Source organism: Rana temporaria, chromosome 10 (genome assembly GCF_905171775.1).
Source record: "Rana temporaria chromosome 10, aRanTem1.1, whole genome shotgun sequence".
NCBI classification, from domain to species: domain Eukaryota; kingdom Metazoa; phylum Chordata; class Amphibia; order Anura; family Ranidae; genus Rana; species Rana temporaria.
Window position 1 is genome coordinate 59,515,303 of NC_053498.1, and position 23,894 is coordinate 59,539,196.

General features: G+C 49.1%; 1 protein-coding gene across 1 annotated transcript in view; it reads left to right on the forward strand.

Annotated features, from left to right (window-relative positions):
• Positions 1-20,449: 20,449 nt before the first annotated feature.
• APOA5 (apolipoprotein A5) overlaps positions 20,450-23,894 on the forward strand; it is a 32,645-nt gene continuing 29,200 nt past the window's right edge. Inside the window, exon 1 of the mRNA XM_040325365.1 lies at positions 20,450-20,765. The gene's annotated coding sequence lies outside the window, so the exon portion shown is untranslated. The remainder of the gene's footprint in view (positions 20,766-23,894) is intronic.

Here is a 23,894-nt window from a genome sequence, read left to right on the forward strand (position 1 = left end):
ATAATAATAATAAAAAATGCCATAAATGTATTCCCTATTTTGTAGACGCTATAATTTTAGCGCAAACCGATCAATATACGCTTATTGTGATTTATTTTACCAAAAATATGTAGAAAAATATACATTGGCCTAAATTGATGAAGAAATTTGTTTTTTAAAAAATAAATGTGGGATATTTACTATAGCAAAAAGAAAAAATATAGGTTTTTTTTTTATAAAATTGTCACTCTTTTTTGTTTATAGCGCAAAAAATAAAAACCACAGAAGTGATCAAATACAACCAAAAGAAAGCTCTATTTCTGGGGAAATAAAAGATGTAAATTTTGTTTGGGTAAAATGTCACACGACCGCGCATTTTTAAGTTAAAGCAGCCCAGTGCCGAATCACAAACAAAATGCTCTGGTCATTAAGGGGGTAAAACCTTCAGGGGCTGAAGTGGTTAAGGAGTTTATTCCACATTTTCACACAGCTCTTATTGTGAAGAAGCCTTTCCGTATGTGAAGTTAAATCCCTTTTCCTCCAGACATTTACGAGTCCTTCCCTCTGTAATGACCTGAAAGCGAATACCTTTACACTGCTTTGCACTTTCTCCAGTTCCCCAATATTTTTTTTGTGAACTGGAGCCCAAAATTGAACATGCATGAGTGCAGAACAGTACCCAAACTGTCAAACTTACAGGTCTGTACATGAGGTTGTGGGACCCAATTTAAGAATGGTAAGACCAGCCTCATCAACCGGATCGGAGTTTAGCACATTGCTCTCACTTTCTTCTTCATCTAATAATGGCAATTGCTTCCCCATGTGGCTTTCTGACGCCAACACAAGTAAATCTCCATCGGTAAAGCTAATATAGTCTCCCTCAACCTGGTTCAAAATTGGACCAGTACTCACAGTTTCAACAGCATCTATTCTCCTAGGTGGTGATAAACCTCAAATAAAACCTCTGAAAAAGACAAGGTGCAAAGAAATCAGATGCGGGGATCTAAGACCTCTCCTCAGGACCAAAACCTTTCCAGTGCTGAAGACTGCCTTTACAGAACCGGGAATCCAGAATTTGACTTACCGCGTACTTCTGATTATCCTCAGAAACTGGAACCGAAGCAGGAAGAGGACGGGAGAACTTATTGAGGACTAAAGGCTTCAGGAGGTAAACGTGAAAAGAGTTTGAGATCTTGAGGCTCTTAGGGATTTGAAGTTTAAGGGCCCTTTCACACGTACGGGCCGTATGTCCGCATTTTCATCAGTCCGTTGCGGATGAAAACGGGACATACATGGGTCCCTATGTGATTACGGGTGGTAGCGGATGACATCCGCTGACACCCGTAATTGTCCGCCTCCGCAATGATCCGCATTTGCGGACGGAAGAAAATCCTATTTTTCTTCCGTCTGGCGGATCGGATCGGATGAACATGGACCGTGTTCATCCGATCCCCCATAGGGGAGAGCGGAGGAAAGACAGGGCGGTCCCTGCACAGTGTGCGGGGACCGCCCTGTCAGCTGCCAGCTCAGCAGGGATTTTACGGAGGATCCCTGCTGAGCTTTTGCGGACACACGGAGGCGGATCATTACAGATCCGCCCGTGTGAAGGGGCCCTAAAACAAAATCTAACTTAGAAATTTTAGGGTAACAAACGCTTTAAGTGGTTTGCTTCATCCATGTAAATTGATACATTCTGTTGGAGAGCTTGTGCTTTTGAAAATAGACTTGCTGGCGAATCACCAGATAAAAATAGAAGAAAGAAAGCCTAAAAAAGGAAACTAATGCAACCATCACATCTAACAAATGGTAAGCTGCAACATCATAAATGTTTGCTTTTTCTTTCAGCTTTGACCAAGTTGTTTTCTCTAACTCAGGGGTGTCCAAACTTTTTTCAAAGAGGGCCAGATTTGATGAAGTGAACATGCGTAAGGGCCGACCATTTTGCCTGACATTTTTTGAACCATTAAGATTCGGTCTAAGTGTGTTCGTTCGAGCACTAATACACGGCCCAACAAGAATTCTCTTGCCTTTGTCGCTGTGTGTGGTGAAGAGATGAGCTTGGGCGTGTTATTTGGATATACAGTATTTAGGAGGGAAGTTTCAGGGGAAATAAAAAACTGAAGCAAAATAAGGGTCATTGCCCATCAATACAGCCTAATCAGTGCCCATCTGCAGCCTTGCCATTGCCTTGAATGCAGCCTCTCCATTGCCATGAATGCAGCCTGACCGATGTCCATCTGCAGCCTCGGAGGGAGGGGGGGGAGGGTCAGGGATGAGCACCAACAGATTACATACAGGAGAATTTACACAGCAGCCTTTTTAATACAATTTCTCCAGCCTCCTATGATAGAGGAGTCGTCCAATGGCAGCCCAGGAGACGGGACTTCCTATTACAGATGTCGCTGAGTAAACAGGAGATTCTCCTGTATGTAATTTTACAGCACTCGTTCCCCCTCTCCCTGTCCCCTCTGAGGCAGCGCCAATAAATACAGTATGTATCCAAATTACCAGGGGGGCCACATTAAACTGGAACGGGGGCCGCAATTGGCCCCCGGGCCGGACTTTGGACATGCCTGCTCTAACTGAACTGATGTTTATAAAATAGCTTATAATGTCTACCAGGGATGTGGATCAGAAAACCAGATGAACAGAGCTACAAATCTTTTAAAAGTAAACACTGGTCACATGTAATTAGAAATGGCCTGGCTCGTTCGCTGTCCGCCGAACAGGCGGACATCTGCCCATATTCGCGGCGGTCCGCCATTTTACATTGAGAACAACTTTGACCCATGACACATCCATCAGGTGGTGCAGGACAGCCAATTAAAACATTTCAGCACATGGACATACCCCCCCACCTTATAAATAGACCTGATGTGGTGGCAGGGGCGGACTGACCTTACGGGTTTTCGGGCACTGCCCGAGGGCCCCATGCCACTAGGGGGCCCCATCAGGGTTGCCAGTCTCAGTAAAATCAGGGAGAGTATGTAAAAATCTGTGTTTTTTTTTAAATCCCAAGATTATAGCTGCCCCGCCTCTCCAGTACCTTTTCAGTGTGTGTATATATACTGTGTGTGTGTGTGTGTGTGTGTGTAAATATTCTGTGCCTGTGTGTGTATACTGTGTGGCCCCATAATCTATTGCCTTGGAGTCCCATAATCTCCTATTGCCGGGGGGCCCCATAATCAACTATTGCCTGGGGGGCCCCATAATCTCCTATTGCCCGGGGGCCCCATAATCTCCTATTGCCTGGGGGGGCCCATAATCTCCTATTGCCCAGGGGCCCCATGAGTTGTCGGTCCGCCCCTGTGTGGTGGCCATTTTACATTCTGCTTTTTGTCAGTGTAGGGAGAGGTTGCTGTTTGGAGCAGGGACAGGCTGTATTGAATCAAATAGCTATCTAAAAGGTCCACAAACGTCCTTTTAAGGACTGGTATAGGTGTACTACTTGCTGTGCAGTATATAGGGGTGTAATACACTCATATACTTTTTGTCAGTGTAGGGACAGGTTGCTTTGTGAAGAGCAGGGACAGACTGTAGTGACACAAATCGTTACCTAACAGGTCCACAAAAGTCCTTTCAAGGACTGGTATAGGTGTACTATTGTTTGGTGTGCACTGCAGTATATAGGGGTGTAATACACTTATAATATACTTTCGAATATAGAAAGACATTTCTGATGCGCAGCCATTCTTGGCATTTGATCAGGAAGAAGAGTGATGACAGTACCCAGATCAGCCCAAGGAGGTTGGTGCCCGCTGTTGCTGCCTACTCCGAGATCTCTATTGTTAGTGATGGGGAAGGTGACGTCGATGAAGATGTGTCTACAGACGTCAGGTGGGTGCCCACAAGAGAGGAAGAGGAGGGGAGTTCAGAGGGAGAGATGGACCAGCAGATAGGGAGGAGAAGCAGGCAGAACTTGCATTGCACAGGAGGGATAAACCAGACTCCTAATGTATCAGCAGTGAGCCATCAACCATGTACGGTCACATCTGGCGCTCCCAGGACGCCGGCCCATGACTCTGCAGTGTGGGCTTTTTTTTAACGTGTCCGCTGCAGACAATAGTGTTGCCATCTGCAGCCTTTGCAGTCAACGCATAAGTCGCGGTAAGCCCAATACTCACCTAGGGACGACCTAAGAAGGCACCTGGCCTCCCATCACCCAGCCCAGTGGGAGCAACGCCATCAGAACCCACAAAGCCACACTCCAGACTCTCACTGTCCAGCCTCTTCTCCTTCTCCTCTATGCTCACAATTGTCCTCCACTCCACCTTCCATCATGCCGTCCTCATGTTTTTCTACAAAAAGACAGGCTTCTGTGGCCCAAATGTTCGATCGTAAAAAAACGATGACGCCGGAAAACCCTCTTGCCCAATGGTTGACCGCTGGCTTGTCGGAACTGATAACCCACCAACTACTGCCATATAAACTGGTGGAGTCGGAGGCCTTTTGAAAATGTGTGGCCATTGGAACACCACAATGGAAGGTCCCAGGAAGGAATTTTTTTCCACAGAAGGGCATCCCAGAGCAATATGGCCATGTTCAGCGGCAAGTGAATGTATCTCTGGCACACAGTGTCGGTGCCAAGATACATCTGACCACAGACACGTGGTCTAGCAAACACTGGCAGGGAAGGTATATAACTTTTACTGCCCACTGGGTGAACCTTCTGACGGCCGTCAAGCATGTAACCCGTGGCACCCATGTAGATTTGGTTTTACCGCCACGGATTGCATGCAGCCCTGCCTCTTCTTCTCCTCCTCCTACTCCATCCTCCCTCTCCTCCTCGGCTGACTCCTCATTTTCCGATGCTACCGTCTCTTCCGCTGCCAGGTGAGACGTTGCCATGCTGTGCTGCGTCTGTTGTGCCTGGAAGACAAGAGCCACACTAGTCCTGCACTCCTTTCAGCTTTGCGTTCACAGGCAGATCAGTGGCTAACACCGCTCAATTTGACAGTTGGTAAAGTGGTGTGCGACAACGGTGCCAATCTGCTGAGCGCGCTGAAACAGGGCAAAATTACACAGGTGCCATGCATGGCACACGTCTTGAACTTGGTCGTGCAGCGATTCGTTGCCAAATACCCTGGGCTCCAGGACGTCTTGCGGCAGGCCAGGAAAATCTCGGCCCATTTCAGAAGATCTTACACAGCCATGGCTCGCCTTGCTGACATTCAGCGGTGACACAACCTGAATGTCAGACGTCTTATTTGTGACAGCCCGACGCGATGGAACTCAACCTTGTATGTGCTTGATAGGCTGCTCCAGCAGAAATGTGCAGTTAACGACTACCTGTACGAACTCTACGGCAGGACAGGTTCTGGGAGCTTGTTTTTTTTTTTCACCTTGCCAATGGCTGCTCATGCGCTACTCATGCAGACTTCTGTGGCCATTTGATGAGATCACCAAACTGTTCAGTCGCAGCCAGGGCGCCATCAGTGACATCGTACCTTACGCCTTCTTTCTGGAGCGTGCATTGCGTTGTGTCATTGATCAAGCCGTCGAGGAGCAGGAGCAGGAAGATGAGGAAGTTGCAATGCTGGATGAATTCCCAGGGGGGCTACTCCACCTGAGACAAGTCAACAACGGGAGTCTGAAGAGGAGTCAGAGGAGGATGGTGCCGGGGTGGAGGAGGAGGAGCAAGAAGAGCATGCTTTAAACCTTTCTGGGATCCCTGGTGTTGTTCGTGGATAGGGGGAGGAGAACGAGGATGACATTATCCTGGATGATGAGCAGGACAGTACAGCACTTCCAGTTTAATGAAAATGGGGGCCTTCATGCTCCAGTGTTTTAAGAGGGACCCCCGTATAAAAAGCATAAAGGGCAAGGACCTGTACTGGGTGGCAACGTACTTAGACCCCCAGTACAGACAAAACATGGCAGAAATGTTGCCACCATCACAGAGGGCTATCAGAATGCAGCACTTCCAGGCCTTGCTTCGAGAAATGCTGCATTCTGCTTTTGCGTGCGTTGGCAGAGGAATTCCCACTCACAGAGAAACAGTTTCGGGTACTAATCCAACAGCGCCTGCAAGAAGAGGGCGGTTTGAAGATGTCTTGGTCACTAATGATATGAGATCATTCTTTCAACCGACCCATCGACAGCTGTCCTCCGGATCCAGCATCAGGGAACGTCTAGACCGACAGGGGTCCGACTACATCCTGTTAACGGCCGATGTGGACGCACTGAAAAGTGATGAACCCCTGGACTACTGGGTGGGCAGGCTTGACCTCTGGCCAGAGCTTGCACAATTTGCAATGGAACTGTTGGCTTGCCCCTCGTCCAGTGTCCTGTCCGAAAGGACGTTCAGCAGGGGGGGTCGTGACCGATAAGGGCACTCGCCTAGCTCACAACAGTCTTGACTACCTCACATTTATAAAAATGAATCAGGCATGGATCTCGGAGGAATTCAACACATGTGACCAGTAGACCATGTTTGATTCAAATTCAGGTGAACGCCTGTGGGCTAATTTGTTGGGCCTGTACTGGCCGGCACTTACTTCCGTATCCGGTGAATGCCTAATGTACCACCAGCCACAGAATACAAAGTTGTTTGCTGTCAGGTGAACGCCTGTGGCCGTGGGCTAATTTTTGGGGCCTGTAATGGCCGACACTTACTTCCGTATCCGGTGAATGCCTAATGTACCACCATTTACAGAATACAAAGTTGTTTGCTGTCAGGTGAACGCCTGTGGCCGTGGGCTAATTTTTGGGGCCTGTAATGGCCGACACTTACTTCTGTATCCGGTGAATGCCTAATGTACCACCAGCCACAGAATACAAAGTTGTTTGCTGTCAGGTGAACGCCTGTGGGCTAATTTCTGGGGCCTGTACTGGCCGACACTTACTTCTGTATCTGGTGAATAGCTTAATGTACCTCCATCCACAGAATACAAAGTTGTTTGCTGTTAGGTGAACGCCTGTCGGCTAATTGTTGGGGCCTGTAATGGCCGGCACTTACTTATGTATCCGGTTTTTCACTTAATAGTTCTGGTAGGTGAGTGTCCATGTTGTGGGACTATTTGTGCACAGCTAGTAAGTATTTTGTGGCTGCAAATTTGACCTGCAGGTTTTTAATATTCGCCTGCCATTAATGTCAATAGGGCCAGCCGCGAACTTGCGGTTCGCGGACATTTGCGAAAGTTCGGGTTTAGCGTTCGCGAACCGTCCCGTCAGATGTTCGTCCTTCACTACATGTAAGTATTCAGTTGTGTATTGCCTAGAACAGAGCCTTAAAAGGTTTGTTAACCCACGTGTCTTACTTTATATAATCTGCTCAGTCTTCTAAGGATATGTCCCAAAAAAATGTTCTGCCGAAAAAATAATAATTTAAGTCAGCAGCTACAAATACTGCAGCTGCTGACTTTTAATATATGGACACTTACCTGTCTAGGGTGCCTGCGATGTCGGCACCCCGAAGCCTATCTTTTCCTGGCTCTCGGGTGGAGGCACGACCATCTTCGGTAAGGGAATCAGGAAGTGAAGCCTTGCGACTTCACTTTCTGGTTCCCTACTGCGCGTGTGTGATCCCACTGGCCCCTGCTGTCTTCTGGGACAAAAGCGGAAGTTAAATTTTTGCTTTAAGTCTTTGTTGTAAATAAGACCTCATCTAGTACTCACTAATTCAAAAGTCTAGTTGTCAACAAACATGATTTGAAATAATGGTTTGTTTGCCTAAGCAAAGAATAACCCTAGAAGATGCTAATCAGAATCTGGAAGACTCTTTTAAGATTAATGGGGGACCCAGATACCACCCCCATCCAACATGACCAAAGTAAAGGGTACATAGTATCCCTAATTCATCAAAATATATAAAGTAAATAAATATACCTTTGACAGGAGCTTTATTAAAAAAAAAAGTTCTACAATGTAAATTCGTCTTCAATTACATCATACAGCAATGTAGATCCATGTCAATCACTATGATTGATGCCTGCGGACCCGCCAACATATCTGCTCTCAGCCAAAACTTGTCGTGAAATTTCTAGCTGACAGATGAATGTACCGGAACTAGGTTTTACCCCTTTAATGAGAGCATTTTTTTGCGATCCGGCACAATTGCACGGTCATGCGACACAGTACCCAAACAAAATTTATGTATTTTTTTCCCCCACAAATAGAGGTTTATTTTGGTGGTATTTGATCACCTCTGTGGTTTCATTCTTGTTTGCGCTATAAACAAAAAAAAAGCGACAATGTTTTTTTTACTTTCTGCTATAATACATATCCAAAAAAAATAAATAAAAAAAACGAATGTATTCATCAGTTTAGGCCGATATATATTCTTCTACATATTTGTGGTAAAAAAAAATCGCAATAGGCGTATATTGATTGGTTTGTGCAAAAGTTATCGCGTCTACAAACGACGGGATCGATTTAGGAACTTTTGTTTTTTTTACTGGTAATCTGCAATTTTTTGCGGAACTGCAACATTGCAGCGGACAAATCTGACCCCAATTTACACTTTTTGGGGACCAGTGACATTATTACATTGATTAGTGCTATAAAAATGCACTGATAAATGTAAAAATTACACTGGCAGGGAAGGGGTTAACACTAGGGGGCAATCAAAGGGTTAAGTGTGTTCCCTTAGCATGTTCTAACTGTAGAGGGGATGGGCTACCACTAACATGACAGAGATCACTGCTCCCAATCACTGGGAACAAAAGATCCCTCTCATGTCACTGGGCAGAATGGGGAAATGCCTCGTTTACATAGGCAGTTCCCTGTTCTGCCTCTCCTTGCCACGATCGTGGGCCGCTGGCAGACATGAGCCAGTCGGCAAGTGGTTAAAGCGGAGGTTCACCCTAAAAACATTTTTCTAACATTACATTGTGCATACTTCCAACATTTACAGTATGCTGATTTTTTTTTTTTTGCTGTACATGCCATCTTATAGCTATTTTCCAGCCGGCTTTGGGGTTCATACTCCCGCGGGAGTAGGCGTTCCTATGAAGAGGCGTAGAGTCATGTGGGACTTCGCCCAGATGATTGACGTCTTGACAAAAACTTCCCCCCGGCGGATAAGGCGCGTCACGAGTTTTTGAAAGAAGCCGAACTGCGAGTCGGCTCTATACGGCGCCTGCGCAGTCAGCTCTACACGGCTCCTAGTCGGTGCGCAGGCGCCGTATAGCGAATATAGCTATAGCATATAGTGAGTGTGCTGCCTACCTACAAGAGATGGTGCCCTTTGCACCTCCTCAGTAAGGTTGGCTACTATGGGGCAAAGTGCACCATGTTGTGTCAGACAGAGCACTCAGTGATTTTTTTTACTTTTAGGGCACTTTCACACTGAGGCGGTGGGGGCAGTAGCAGTAAAGCGCTGCTGGTTTTAGCAGCGATTTACTGCTGTTTAAGCAGCGCTTTGTCACTGCTAGCGGTTCGCTTTTAACCCCCCCGAAGGGGTTAAAAAGGGGTTTGGCAGTGCTGCCCATGCATTCCAATGGGCAGGGACGGTGGAGAAAAAGGTGTATATAGAGCTTCTAACCCGCCCCAAAGATGCTGCTTGTAGGACTTTTTTTAACATCCCACAAGCGCACTACTCCAGTGTGCAAGCACTGGGGCTTTCACACTGGAGTGACAGGAGAGATGCTTTACAGGCGCTATTTTTGGAGCTAAAACGCCTGTAAAGCACCTCAGTGTGAAAGTAGCCTTACAGATAAAAAAAAGGGGGGGGGGTGCACTTCCTACCACAGGATGGTGCACTGTAATAGCCAACCTTACTGGGCAGGTACACTCACTGGGCCGGATTCAGATACGAGATACGACGGCGTATCTCCAGATACGCCGTCCAAATCTCTGAGTGCGGGCTGTCGTATCTATGCGCCTGATTCAGAGAATCAGTTACGCATAGATTTCCCTAAGATCCGACCGGCGTAAGTGTCTTACACCGTCGTATCTTAGGCTGCATATTTACGCTGGCCGCTAGGTGGCGATTCCGTATAGTTATGCGAGGAATATGCTAATTAGATATTTACGGCGATTCAGAAACGTACGTCCGGCCGGCGCATTTTTTTACGTCGTTTTACGGCTATTTCCAGCGTAAAGTTACCCCTGCTATATGAGGCGTAGCTAATGTTAAGTATGGACGTCGTTCCCGCGCCGAGTTTTGAAAATTTTACGTTGTTTGCGTAAGTCGTTTGCGAATAGGGCTTTGCGTAAGTTACATTCACATCGAAACCAATGAGGCTTTGCGCCGTAATTTCGAGCATGCGCACTGGGATTTTTTCACGAACGGCGCATGCGCCGTTCACAAAAACCGTAAAATACGTGGGGTCATGTGAAATTTAAATAAAACACGCCCACAACATCCCCATTTGAATTAGGCGGGCTTACGCCGCCACACATACGTTACGCCGCCGTAACTAAGGGTGCAAGTTCTTTCTGCATACGGAACTTGCGCCCAAATTTACGGTGGCGTAACGTATCTGAGATATGTTACGCCCGCAGAAAGATGCGCTCATCTTTCTGAATCTGGGCCACTGTGTTCACATGTGCTTAATTTTCAATTAATCACAGAATAAAAAATAAAAAAATAAAATAAAATATCAACTGAAAAATTACCAGACACTGACTTCTTTTTAGGCTAGGTTCACATCTGAGCAGGTGCGAGAAGGTGTGTAATTGCAAACCTTCCTGCGCTGGCAGAGGAAAAACACACTGCTGCTTAGGAGATATGCAGAGGTACACTAGAATGCGGGAAACCCTCAATCCATGCACATTTCATGCACCTCATTCAAATCGCACCCCCCTTGCAATCTGCAGTGGGTGTCAGTGCTATCTTAATGACACCCCAAAACAAAGGTTGCAAAACACAGTGGGCCAGTTTCATGTACAATGGTGCAGATTTGCACCGGCGTGGTGCATCATTTTTAGACTACACCGGTCCAGCGCGGAGCGGCAGTTAGGTGATTCAAGAAACTTTTTTTGTCTACGATGCCCCAGCGGGGCGGATTTTAGACGGCGTAAGGCGGGGTAAGGCCAAATGGGAGTCACCCTATGCTAATGAAGTGCCGACCGTGGTGCAGGGGTCACGCCGGGGCGCATCTTAGACCGCACATGCTCAGTGACATCCAGGGGTAAATGCCCCAATCTGCACATGCTCAGAACTGCGCCCTGGCGTGACCCCTGAGCTACGCCGGCCCACTACCAACGCCCAGTCCATAAATCAGCCCAGACTTCCGCCCTGCAGGTGCAAATGTACTGAAGCTTTTTTTTTCCAAGCTAGGTCGTTTGCATTGTGGTGGGGCAGTTATGGCTGATGAGGAATCCTCAGGTGGGCGGATGACCAATTTCAGCCCAGAGGAGAGGGCTGTAATTATTGAGGGCCTCTCCCAACATGGGGACCGCCTCTATGGGCCACAGAGTGGCTGCCCCTGGCATGTTGGCACACAGATGTGTTGTCCAGCAAGTGTTGTTGCTCAGTTCGTTTGTAACACTGCTGCTTTAGCTGCTCTCCAGCTGACCTCTGCAAGTTTGGTGCAAAGTTACCCCTGCTTTTATGAGGTGTAACTTGGCGCCGTAAATTTCAGCTCCGCGCACCACGAGTAGCCTGCGCCGGTCAAGCTTAAGTTGATGAATCGGCCCAAAAACCTCATTTGCATATTTAAAACACAAAAACCATGGCCGCGCCAGATCCGACCAGGGTAAATCTGCGCCAACGCCGCGCCGGCGTGGAAAGGTTACACCGAGGCGATGAAGTCTATTTGGAGGCGTAATCTGGTTCTCTGGGTACAGTGCAGCGATCAGCCGGCGCAAATCTGCACTTACGCCGCGCATCTACCAAAAAAACGGTGTAAGTGCTTCATGAATCTGGCCCAGTGTGTTTGCCTGCACCGGATTGCATTCACAAAACGATCATGTGAACTGGTTGCAGTGCGGTTTCTAAATTGGTGCATGCATGACTTTGGTGCGATTTTAGCCCATTCAAAATGAATGGGCCTTGATTGCACCGCAATCAACACAGTAACCCTGGTTTCACACTATAGTTTGCATGTGAATCGCACAGGAACTGCACCGCACACGCAATTCACATGCGATTCTGTGTGGTGTGATTTGAGCCCATTCATTTTGAATGGGCTGAATTAAACCAAAGTAGTGCAGGCACCTTTTTTTGACCAACCATGCAATCTGGTTCAGAAAAACACTGCACTTGCTACCTCCTTTTGGGAGTTAACTTTGATTTGACACCTGCAGCAGATCAAAACACAGTTTGCAATGCGTGTCCTGCACCACATATGTATGAACCAGGAGTAAAACAGGGCCAAGGCATGCCACTGAGGGCAACAGAATGTCCAGCCTGGCTCTGGCATTGGCACACATGTTGTGATGCCAACTGCTGAATCAGTAAGCTGGTGAGCACCACAACAAGCTTGCCAGTGCCAGGCTGGACTGTGAGTAAAAAAAGCAATAGAAAACTCATGACTAGTGTAGTCCAGATGTATCCCAATAACCTTGACCGTTGAGACCCCATATACTCCAACCCCTTACTTATCCCAATACTTAGCTCTAGAGTAACAAGACCACACCTTTGTTTTGGAGTAAAATTTGGCCACAACAGCCTATTTTATTTAAACATTATAAGATAAAACTCCAACTTAAATAAACGCACATATCCAACATATAAGTAACATACATTAACCCAACGCTGTTGGTCTTTTCTGGCAGCCCCCCAGTCTCCACCACTTATGAATATAACCAATATAAACAATACACTGCGAGCAAACATTAACCTTAGGCCTCCAGTCCGTGTAGTACGCTCGGAGACAACCCCCGCCCGCAGTGCAACCATTACAGTATTCCAACTAACCTTCCGCTGGAATACACCGAAGGGGCCCATAATACTGATGAGCCCCCCACCCCCATTTTCACACGTTTTTCTACTGCCACCATAAAAGACCAACAGAAATTACCGCCACAGCCCGCAAGGATGACACCTCCACCTTAAGGGCCCCCACACACCCTCAAAGCTCTCTGTATCCCCTCCTGGAGCCCCAATGACCAAAGAGCAATCCCAACGTCGGTCAAGTGCACCCCATCCTTCCTCAGGTACATGCCCACGTTGGACTCCAGCTCCTGGTGCCGAACCACCAAACCCCCAAGGCGAGCTACGAACTTGCCCACCACCCGATTAACCCGAATCCTGGCCCTGTTGATCCTGGTCACGGACCGTGCCCTGCGCCACTGTGTTCGGGCAACAATGTCCAACCACACAAGCACCGTCGAAGGAAAGGCCGATCGCAGCCGTTCCATGTCCGCTTTGATGTTTGTAATCAGAGCCCTGATTTTTCGGACACCAAAATCGTTGCCCCCCGCATGTATCACAAGAACATCGGGGGGCCTATCCAGTCAAGCGTACCTCTCAACTTCAGGGAGCACCCTGCCCCACATCATCCCCGGTATCCCCAGCCACCTAAATACCGCCTCCCTCCTGGAAATACCCAACTGCCTGCCGTCAGGCTTCCCATCCGCCCTCCTGGCCCCCCAGCAGACATATGAATGGCCGAAAATCCAGACGAGGCGTGTAGTCACTCCATCTGAAACGAAACAAATAGGCCACAAAGCTCACCAATGAACGAACAACACCAGCTGATCCAAACGAAAAACTCCACCTGTTCTATCCCCCCCCCCACGCCTCTAATTGACCACTAACTGCGGCCGCACATACAAACGGAACCTCCGAGATTCCCACCTCCCGATCTTCCGAACTGCCGCCTCGTTCATCCCGCACCTGGCAGCTTCAGTAGCCGCCCCGATACGAAAGGAGTGAGACGAAAACGCGGAACTGTCCAACCCCACTCTCTGCAAGCACCTGCGAAAAACCGCAATAAATTGGTACTTGGACAAGAAAGACCCATCCACATGTCTGAACAACGGCCCGCCCCCAGCCGGCCTGACCCCCAAAAATTCCCTGACACCGGACAAACCCTGGCCCCTGGTAAGGAAAAAAGAACCACGTCTAACCCTCTGCCCCGCTGGTCGGTTTTAGACTTACGCAACCGAATACAAACCTTGTCCTCAGATACCCGAACATCCTCCCCCATCAGGGAAACGCCCCATAGAACGCTAACGAAAAGGCCGCCGTGAACAGCAGGCATTCGTAACGCCCATCACACACCCCCTCTAAGACCTCACAGATATCCACTAAATTGGCAAAAGAGACCGGCCTCCTGGCATCCTGCACCTTGCGCCCCTTCTTGTAGCCCTTCACCGCCTGTTTTACCCAAAAATCCTTGGTCCAATCCACACCACCCACCAATTTGAAAAAGAATGCCAAACCCGCCAACTTCTTCTCAATGGCAGACACCGACACCCCATTTTCCATGTTCCTGGCTACAAAATAAATTACCTGTAAGCGATCATCGGGCCCCCCGCTAGCGACCCCCGCCTCGGCACCCAGCTCCAACCATTTCTTCCATACCTTGGCGTAGGCCGACCACGTGGCCTTGCTAACGGATTGCTTTATCCACGAGGCGGCTATTCCAACGCCAGCTCCCAAATCCAGCCCGGGCAAGGAACCCCGACTGCCGCCGCAGCCGGGGCCAGCTCTCTGAAGTGAACTTGTCCCACTGAAAACGAGACAAGGAGTCAGCCAGCGTGTTATCGATGCCCGGGATATGCACGGCATAAACGAAAATGTTTAGCTGCAAACACCTCAACACCAAATGCTGCAGAAGCCTAATGACCGGTTGTGAAGACGCGGACATGCGGTTCACCACTTGAACCACTCCCATGTTGTCACAATTCAGCCGAAGTTTCAGGTTGCGGCAAGCCTCCCCCAAAGCTCAATGGCCAACACCACTGGAAAAAGCTCCAGCAGCACCAAGTTCCGGAGAAAGCCTGCCTCCACCCAAGACCGCGGCCAAGGCTCTGCGCTCCACTGCCCCCGGAAAAAAGCCCCATAGCCCGTGGACCCAGCCGCATCCGTCACCAGGTCCACGTCGAAATTACTCACCGGACCGGACATCCACATTGATCTGCCGTTGTAGGACGCCAGAAACTCATACCATACCTTCAAGTCCTCCCGATGGTCTTTCGACAAGCGAATGAAATGAGTGGGGGCCTTGACCCCCGCCGTAGCCGCCGACAGCCGTCGGCAAAAAATTTTGCCCATGGGGATAATCCTACAGGCAAAATTTTACTTACCCAGCAACGACTGCAAGGTCCTCAGCTGCACCTTCCGCAAGCCCTGGAACTCCCTAACTTCCGTTTGCATAGCCTCCAGCTTGTCCCTGGGCAGACGACACTCCATCGCCTCCGAGTCGATCACTATCCCCAGGAAACTAATCTCCGTCGTGGGGCCTTCCGTCTTGTCGGCCGCCAATGGCACGCCAAAACGTCCCGTAATGTGTTGCAACGTTGACAGGAGAGTCGCACACACACCAGAGGAAGGCGGCCCCACGCAGAGGTAGTCATCCAGATAATGAATGATCGAGTCCAGGCCAGACACATCCCTGACCACCCATTCCAAAAAGGAGCTGAAGGTCTCAAACATTGCGCAGGAAATGGAGCAGCCCATGGGCAGGCACTGATCGACGTAAAATTGGCCCTGCCAGCAACATCCCAACAGCCTAAAACTGTCGGGATGCACTGGCAACAACCTAAAGGCAGATTCAATGTCCGCCTTAGCCATGAGAGCCCCACGTCCATACCGCCGAACCCACCTAACCGCCGCATCAAACGAAGTGTAAGACACCGTGCACGCGTCCGGGTCTATGAAATCATTGACCGAACCCCCTTTTGGGAAGGATAGGTGGTGAATAAGATGGAATTTGTTCGGCTCCTTCTTAGGCACCACCCCCAACGGAGACACCACCAGATCCAGCAAGGGCGGGACCGCAAATGGCCCGCCCATCTGGCCCAGTGCCACTTCCTTGTCCAACTTCTCACATACCACTCCCGGATGCAGAAGGGCCGATTTCAAGTTCCGTGCCACCGGCGGTACCACCGCCAGCGAACACGGTATCTTAAAACCGTCCCTGAACCCCGAGGCCAGCAGCTCGGCTGCCGCCCTCTCCGGATACCTACTTAGGAAAGGCCGCATCCTTTCCCCCATCACCGGAGTCGTCCCTCTTCTGAGCAGTGTCGCCGGAACGCTTTCCTTTCTTGAAACACTTAGACAAGGGGTGGGAGCCCCCACACCCTGAACACTCGTGTTTAAACTTGCACGACCCTCCTAATTTGCAGGCGTTCTCATTGAACTGCCAGCAAACCCCCCACTTCTTTCCGGCCGACGGTACTGAGGAGTTCGCACCCCCGACCCCACCTTGAAAAGACTGTGCTGGGGCCCTAGCCGCCGCCATGAGCCGCATCCAGAGGCTGATATCCTTCTGATCCCAGCGAAGAGAAGGCCTAACCGCCCGCCGCTGCTGGAACTATTCATCGTACCGCAGCCAAGCCGACCCCCCATAAACACGGTGAGCCTCCCCAATGGAATCCATGTAACCGAACAACGCCGAACAATGTTCGGGGTTCTTCTCACCTATGACACTAGCCATAATGGCAAACGCCTGAAGCCAGTTAACAAAAGTGCGCGGAATAAGCCTATACCGCCTCTTCTCCTCATCTTCCTTTTTAAAGTCGTCCGGCTTCACCCTATCGAGGTTGAATTTCTCCAACGGCAATAGTGAGAAGATCTCTACATATTCACTCTTGTAAATTTTTTCCCTGACCTCCTGTTTCAAATGAGCCCCTAGCGGACACTCGAAGCAGATATACACCTCGCCCCTCGCCGCATCCGCAATACGTACCAGATCGGAACGAGCCGCCACCTCCGGTGTCCCCCTGCCTTCGCCTTCTCAGCCCCCGCCTGCCCCACCACCGGAGCCTCCGGGGGAAGTTGGGGCGTCCCAGCCCCCCCGGCAGCCAGTACTCCCCCCCCCCAGATGCCCCGGCAGCCACCGGTGCCCACGGGGCCACCTGCGGCGAAGGACCCTGCCCCGCTGTCACCCGGCCCAACAGATCCCTGAGGCCCCCCACCAAGTCACATAACAAAGCGTCGGACCCAGAGGCGGCGGGCACACCACCCGCCCCCCCGGGGCAGACACCGCAACCGGCGGCGGGGGTCCTGACACCCCCCCCTCCCAACCCCCAACAAATCACACAATGCATCAGTCAAAGAAGATACTTGAAAAGTAGCGGACTTACCAGGCCTACCAGGAGACACCCCCGCAGCCGTCGACTGGACCTCCACCGCTGGCTCCCGCCCGGGCTCTTCTTCTCCCTCCTCATCCTCCGAAGCTCACCCTCCGACCTGTCCTCCCCGACTGGGATCGGTGTGGCCGACAGCCCCCCAGGAGAAACTGACCTGGAGGCTGTGGAGACATCCCTCCGCTCCTTCCGGCCCGTCTCTGCTCCTCTGCCCCGCATTGTTGCAGCAGGCAGACCACCCGACGTCTTCTCCGCTCCGACCACCCTCAAACCGCCGCCATCCTCATGTCCCGAGCTCCGCTGCGCCAGGCCACGCCCACCTGCGGAACCGCCGACCCCACGTGAAGAGGGCCCTGCGGCCTTGCCAGGTGGACCCTAGGCCTTCCTTGTCCCCCGCGCGGCACCCGATCCCGCAGTGGGGGGAGAAGCTGTCCCCCCCCGCTGCTAGAAGCCGAGGAAGCGGCGCCAAAACGGCCCGTGGCCCCGCCCACCGACGGAGGTCGGCGGCGTGTACTCTGCTCGGTCCCCTCCGCCTCGCTCCTTGTCACCCTCTTCGGCGGGGGGGGCGACCGCCCCCCCGGCGGGCTCCGCGCCCCCCTGACAGTCCTGGATGAGGGCCCCGGAGAGTAGCGGGCCAGAGGCCGCGACCTCCGCCCGCGTGGGGTCACCTCACCGCATTCGCCCGATCCTCCCGCCTGGTCCGCGATCCATTCGGCCGCGCGCCGCTCCAACCAGTCCGGTCCCCGATTCGCCGCCTCCGCCCGCAAACGGGCCAGCACGAGGTCCACCGACGCCATGGTGTTTGAGAGGAGCAGGAGGAAAAACTGTTTCCTCCGTGCTCACCTAGCTGCAACTGTGCCCCTTAGGCCCCGCCCAACCCTTTTAAATGGCCACTCCCCTACCCCTCACCGCTCATCCTGCTCCTCCTAAACCCCCACCCCTTCTTCTTAACTCTTTGGTGTCCCTAGACACACTGTCATGCCGGCCCTCCTCTATTATCTCTGTCTTATTGCTCCGGGCCTCCCTGGTTAGCCTCAGTCAACTGTCAGTAACACAAGCAATGCAAAATTGAACCCAGCCAGCCTCAATCACATACTTTGCCAGTTGCCACACAGAATCACAGACAGTCTCTCACTGACTCCCGATTACCTAGTATGAACAGAAGAATGCCAGCAGCAGCACAGCAGTCTGAGCAGGGGTAAGTCTGAGGACACTATCTGAGACTCTCTGATATTAGGCCAGAAGAGAAAGAGGAAAATACCTGGACAGGACAGCAGCATCAATGTGGGGGGCTGGCAGCTACACAGCATTGTACAAGCACTCTGTGCTCCAGGGCCCATGCAAAGCTCCTCTCCCAAGCCCAAAGTGGGAGCGGCACTGCAAGCCAACGGAATACAGGGTGTAGAGAGCAGTGGGCCCACTGTGCTCAGTGTGCTGCCTGGTGATAGATCTGTCAGCCTTCAGCCTGAGCCCGATAGACCGGCCTGACAGTGTACCACAACATGCGTTTGGGTATGCCTAATGATCTACTATTACACTTGCTGCAGCAGCATTATTACACTCTGTGTGCCACTGACTGCAGTGCTGCCTGTCGCTGGTGCTATGTGCGACTGCAGAGCAGGGACACCATGCATTTCATTTTGGCCCTGGGGGGGTTTGAACACCCCTGACCCCCTCCTTATCTACGCCCCTGGATCAATTCACAATCCTATGCAGGTGAAAAACACAAGGTGCAAGTAGGAGGGTTTAACCCCTTAACGCCAGCTCCCCCAGTCCTTTAAGTGGTTTCCGATTCCAGGAGGTCACATGATCACAAGTAGCGATCGGGAGCTTTCCGCTAGGCGTTGTTAACTGTACACTCTCTGTACAGGTTTGTTTACACTTTGGTACGCAAATATGCGGCCTCTCAGCATCAAGGCCCACCCACCAAAAGGCTGCATATTTGCATATTGTTGGCACTAAGAGGTTATATGGTTAAATGCCATTAAAGTTAAATTCCAGATTTGTATAAGAGGTCTATATACATACCACATACTGTATGATGTATGATTTTTATTCTAGAAAAAAAAAACGTTATTTTCAGATTGAAGAATCTGTAGAAAGGATGAGATTAATTTAGACTATTGTCAAATATTTAGACCAGGGCTCAAAATTTCAAGTCCTGAGCTACTAGCCAGGCCTCAAGGCGTACTCGCCACCAGTTGTCCCGCCCAACCCCTACCATGTCCGGCCCCCTAATCCCGCCCCTAGACACGCCCTCATAAATTATCTCATGAAATGACACTTAAATGTTTTATGCAGAATTAAGTTATAAAAATAAATATTAACAACAACTTTATCCGTGCCCAAAAATGCAGCCTGCCCATGTCTACCAATGCAGCATGTGTCCCCAGTGCAGCCACGTGTCCCCAATGCAGCAAAATGGCCCCATATTGCAGCAAAATGGCCCCATATTGCAGCCAGATGTCCCCAAATTGCAGCCAGATGTCCCCACATTGCAGCCAAATGTCCCCATATCGCAGCCTACCTGTGCTGGGCAAGAGAGAGGAGCCAGAGCCGCCGCCTGGTTGTTTAAAGTGGGAAGCAGCTTCCAAATCAATAGCTGTGTTCCCCACCGCGACCGTCATATACAGCCCCTCCCCCTTGTCCAGGGAAACTTTGATAGACAGATCACCCGTCCAATCCTGGGATGGGTGATCTGTCTATCAAAGTGCCCGGACAAGGGGGAGGGGCTGTATATGATGCTCGCGGCGGGGAACACAGCTATTGAACTGAAAGCTGTAATGTTCCCCACGCTTTGAACAACCAGGCGGCAACGAAATCAGCGGCGACGCGACTCTCCTCTCCTTGCTCGCCCCCCCTGCTCCCAGGCAGCCCACACTCGCCAGCCCTCAAAATTTACTCGCAAAATGCGAGCAGGCGAGTGTAAATTTTGAGGGCTGATTTAGACTATTGTCAACTACTGTCACAACACCAATCACACTTTTGTTTCGTTCAGTGACAACTTATTTATTTAGCAAATGTATGAGGATGACACAGATTCCAATGTAGTATGCAATGAATCAGTATCTTTTTTCCTAGATGGTTGTGTTACCATTAAAAAAAAAAAAAAACTCTGCAGTGCACTATTACTTTCAGTGTTTCTGTATTACCAGAACATGTTATTGGTAAATGTTCAATTTTTTCATATGTGATATTCTGGTCAAACATTAAAGTGAAAATAAAATCGATAAAAGTAGTTCATACTTTCATAAATGTCACAAACCACAACATAATCTTAGGACAACTTGCTCTATGCCCTTTCTCCCCAGAACACGTATGCTCAGACAATGCGTAAATAGTGATGATGTAAGAGCACCGGTGTACAGCACAGCTGTGGCCCCCTTGTGGTAAATTGGCAACATGCATTGCAACTGAAATGCCATTTGAAAATTTCCTTCAAGATCTGGTGTGCTGACAATGCGTTACCCGGGGTCAATTTGTTCACGCTACACATGAAGAGGCGTCACCAGGTGAACTGTTTTTCTCAAGTTCTATAAAAGTGAGCTGGCCAGTATAAGCAACAGTCTTTATGGATCTATCACAAAGGTGATTGCAGAGGACATTTTTAACACGTGGACTGGAAAGTTTACTTGATCTAGGTAAGAATTTGAGTAATGTTCCGATTGATGCATCTCTGTTTTTTTTTGTTTTTTTTTATAGTGTATATCAAAAAAGCATAACAGCATATTCATAGATAGGCACATATTTACTTTATATTAGTAAATCAAACAGTTAATTAAAAATTATAATTATAATTAATTAACCAGATTTACCAAAAATGAGAGGTCACTCCACCCCAAAGGGCTTCTGGACTGTACTACAAAAGGAAAATAAAATGTTTTTACTAGTGATCAAACACATTTCAATATTCGTTTCATGTTTAGTTTGATAGATACCAATATGAAAAAAGGAAATGGGGCATATTTATACAAGTAGTATAAAGCTACTATATAAAATAGCTGTAACCTATAGCAACCAATCGGGGCTAATCTTTCAATGGGTTGACTGCTGTAACCTGAATTCTTAAAGTGATTGTAAACCCTAATTTTTTATTTATTTTTTAAATAACAAACATATCATACTTACCACCACTGTACAGCTCGTTTTGCCCAGAGCGGCCCCGATCACTGTCTTCTGGGGTCCCTCAGCGGCGCTCGTGGCTCCTCCTCGTATCAGTAAACGCCCTGGTAGAAACGCTCTCCCGAGGGGGTGACTTTGCGTGCGCGCTCCCGAGTCCAGCATGTGCATTCATAGACACGAATGCCGGACTTGGCCCCACCCCCCCCTGGCGCCCGCATCATTGAATTTGTTTGACAGCAGCGGGAGCCAATGACTGAGCTGCTATCAATCTATCCAATTGGGACTCCGTGGAGAGAGGTAGAGTGGGTCTTTGCCGACTGAAATAAATATATTGAAAAAAAATACATATGTATACATGAAAAATTCCATTATCAATTATAAAAATGCATTCAACAGGCTATTCAGAACAATGCAATTAAAAATTAAAAACTTACATATTAATAACATTTTAAAAATATATTATCTAATTTTCATACTTCATACACCTGTTATCAATAAAACAATTAATATCAATGTCTACATTGAGACCTAGGAGTGGGGATGTTTTCATGCTGTAGACTCAGCGAGTCTCCATTTTTAGATCTTCCTAGTCCAATTACACCCCCTCCAATGTGGCTTTAGCTTGTCAATGGCCATGAACTTTGTTTCCGTTGGATCCCTATTATGATACTTTCTGAAATGTGCAGACAGATTATGGCTATGCAGGCTTTTTCATATATCATACACATGTTCCCCCAGCCCGTCCCTAAGCACCCTAGTGCAGGGCTGGACTGGGACAAAAATTTGGCCCTGGACTTCATCCAGACTGGCCCACTTAGACAGGTCTCTCCCATGGCAGACAGACAACTCCGGCCCCCCCAAGCCCCCTCTCCCCCTTCACTAGCCACTACTTTATTAGACCCTATCTTCATCGACACCACCAAAAATATCATCGGTACTCTGCGAGACAGCGCAGCGCCTAATGATATCATCCCCACTAAACTGTTGAAAGAATGTGACGATATTGTGGCACCGGCTATTCAATATCTATCTCCGCCCTCTCCTCGAAATCATCAGTAACCAGAAGTTACTATACCACTCCTACGCGGATGACACCCAGCTCTACTTTCGCATCAGCAACAAAAAGGATCATTATCTCGGACTAGAGAAATGCCTTTCTTTGATAGAAAATTGGATGACGGAGAGTTACCTTAAACTCAATGGCTCAAAAACAGAACTTCTTCTGTTGCACGCCAACCGAAAGAGACTTCCCACTACAACATGGGCACCCCCGTCCATTCTGGAACAAACCATTGTCCCAAGCACCAAAGTCAAAAGTCTTGGAGTCACTTTTGACTCCAACATGAAAATGGATGCACAAATAAGTTCAGTAGTCAGCGGATCCCACCATCTGCTACGTAGACTCATTCCCTTTATCCCGAAAGCAGACACTGCAGTCGTGGTGGGAACAATAATCAACTCCAGACTCGACTATGCAAACACCCTTTACATCGTACTCCCCAAGTACCAAATCGCTTGTCTACAAGTCGTTCAAAATACGGCGGCATGACTTGTGACTGGAAAAAAAACCCGGGAATCAATCTCGCCCTCCCTGAGATCCCTTCACTGGTTACCAGTAAAAGACAGAATTACGTTTAAGACACTTTGTCTGACACATAAATGTGTTCAAGGAAGTGCCCCCCAATATCTATGTGAAAAATTAAAATGCTACAACCCCAATCACATTCTCCGCTCCACAAACCAAAAACTACTCCTGATACCAGTGGCGGAACTACCGCCATAGCGACCCACGCGGGCGCTATGGGGCCCGCAGCCGAGAGGGGCCCGGTGAGGATCTGTGTTGCTAACCGTCCGTTTTTTTTTTTTTGTTAATTTTTTTTTTTTTTTTTCTACGAACAGTCCGGTACAGGGGCGGACTGATCAGTCAGGCATAAACCGATGAGCTGCTCAGTCTGCCCCTGGATGTGCCCACAGTTTATCATGCAAAATTATGAACGTTTGTGCACCGCAGAGGTAGTGAGTGATGTCATCCCTGCCTGCAGATGATGAGGCTGTATGAGAGGACTAGGTGCTGGCCAGGATTACAGAGCGATCATGGAGCCATGAGGATTATTGCAATGACAGGCGCTCTGGCCACCTATCCTCCTAGGGAATTCAGCAGAGGGGCGGGGCCACAGTATACATCCATGCCGCGGGGGAAAGCCAGTGAGAGAGCTGGAGGCTGGAGAGGGAAGACACAGTGGAGTCTTGTTGTGTGTGGCAGCAGGTCAGTGTCTGTGATCATCAGCCAGGCTAAGTGTTCCTTCTTCCCCAGTGCCCATCTACCAGGAGCTATTCCCTGACACACGGATATCTGTACACTGAGTGTCGAAGTGTACAGATATATCAGTGTTGTATACAAGGAATAGCTCTCAATATACAGATATCAGTGTCAGGGAAAACACTCAGTGTATAGATGTCAGTGTAACACATAAGGAATAGCACCAAGTGCTATTCCCTATGTATAACTGACATCTATACACTGAGTGTTTTCCCTGACACTGATATCTGTATATTGAGAGCTATTCCTTGTATACAACACTGATATATCTGTACACTTCGACAAAAAGAACCATCAGTGGGAAGAATGTCCCTTACATTAGTGGTCA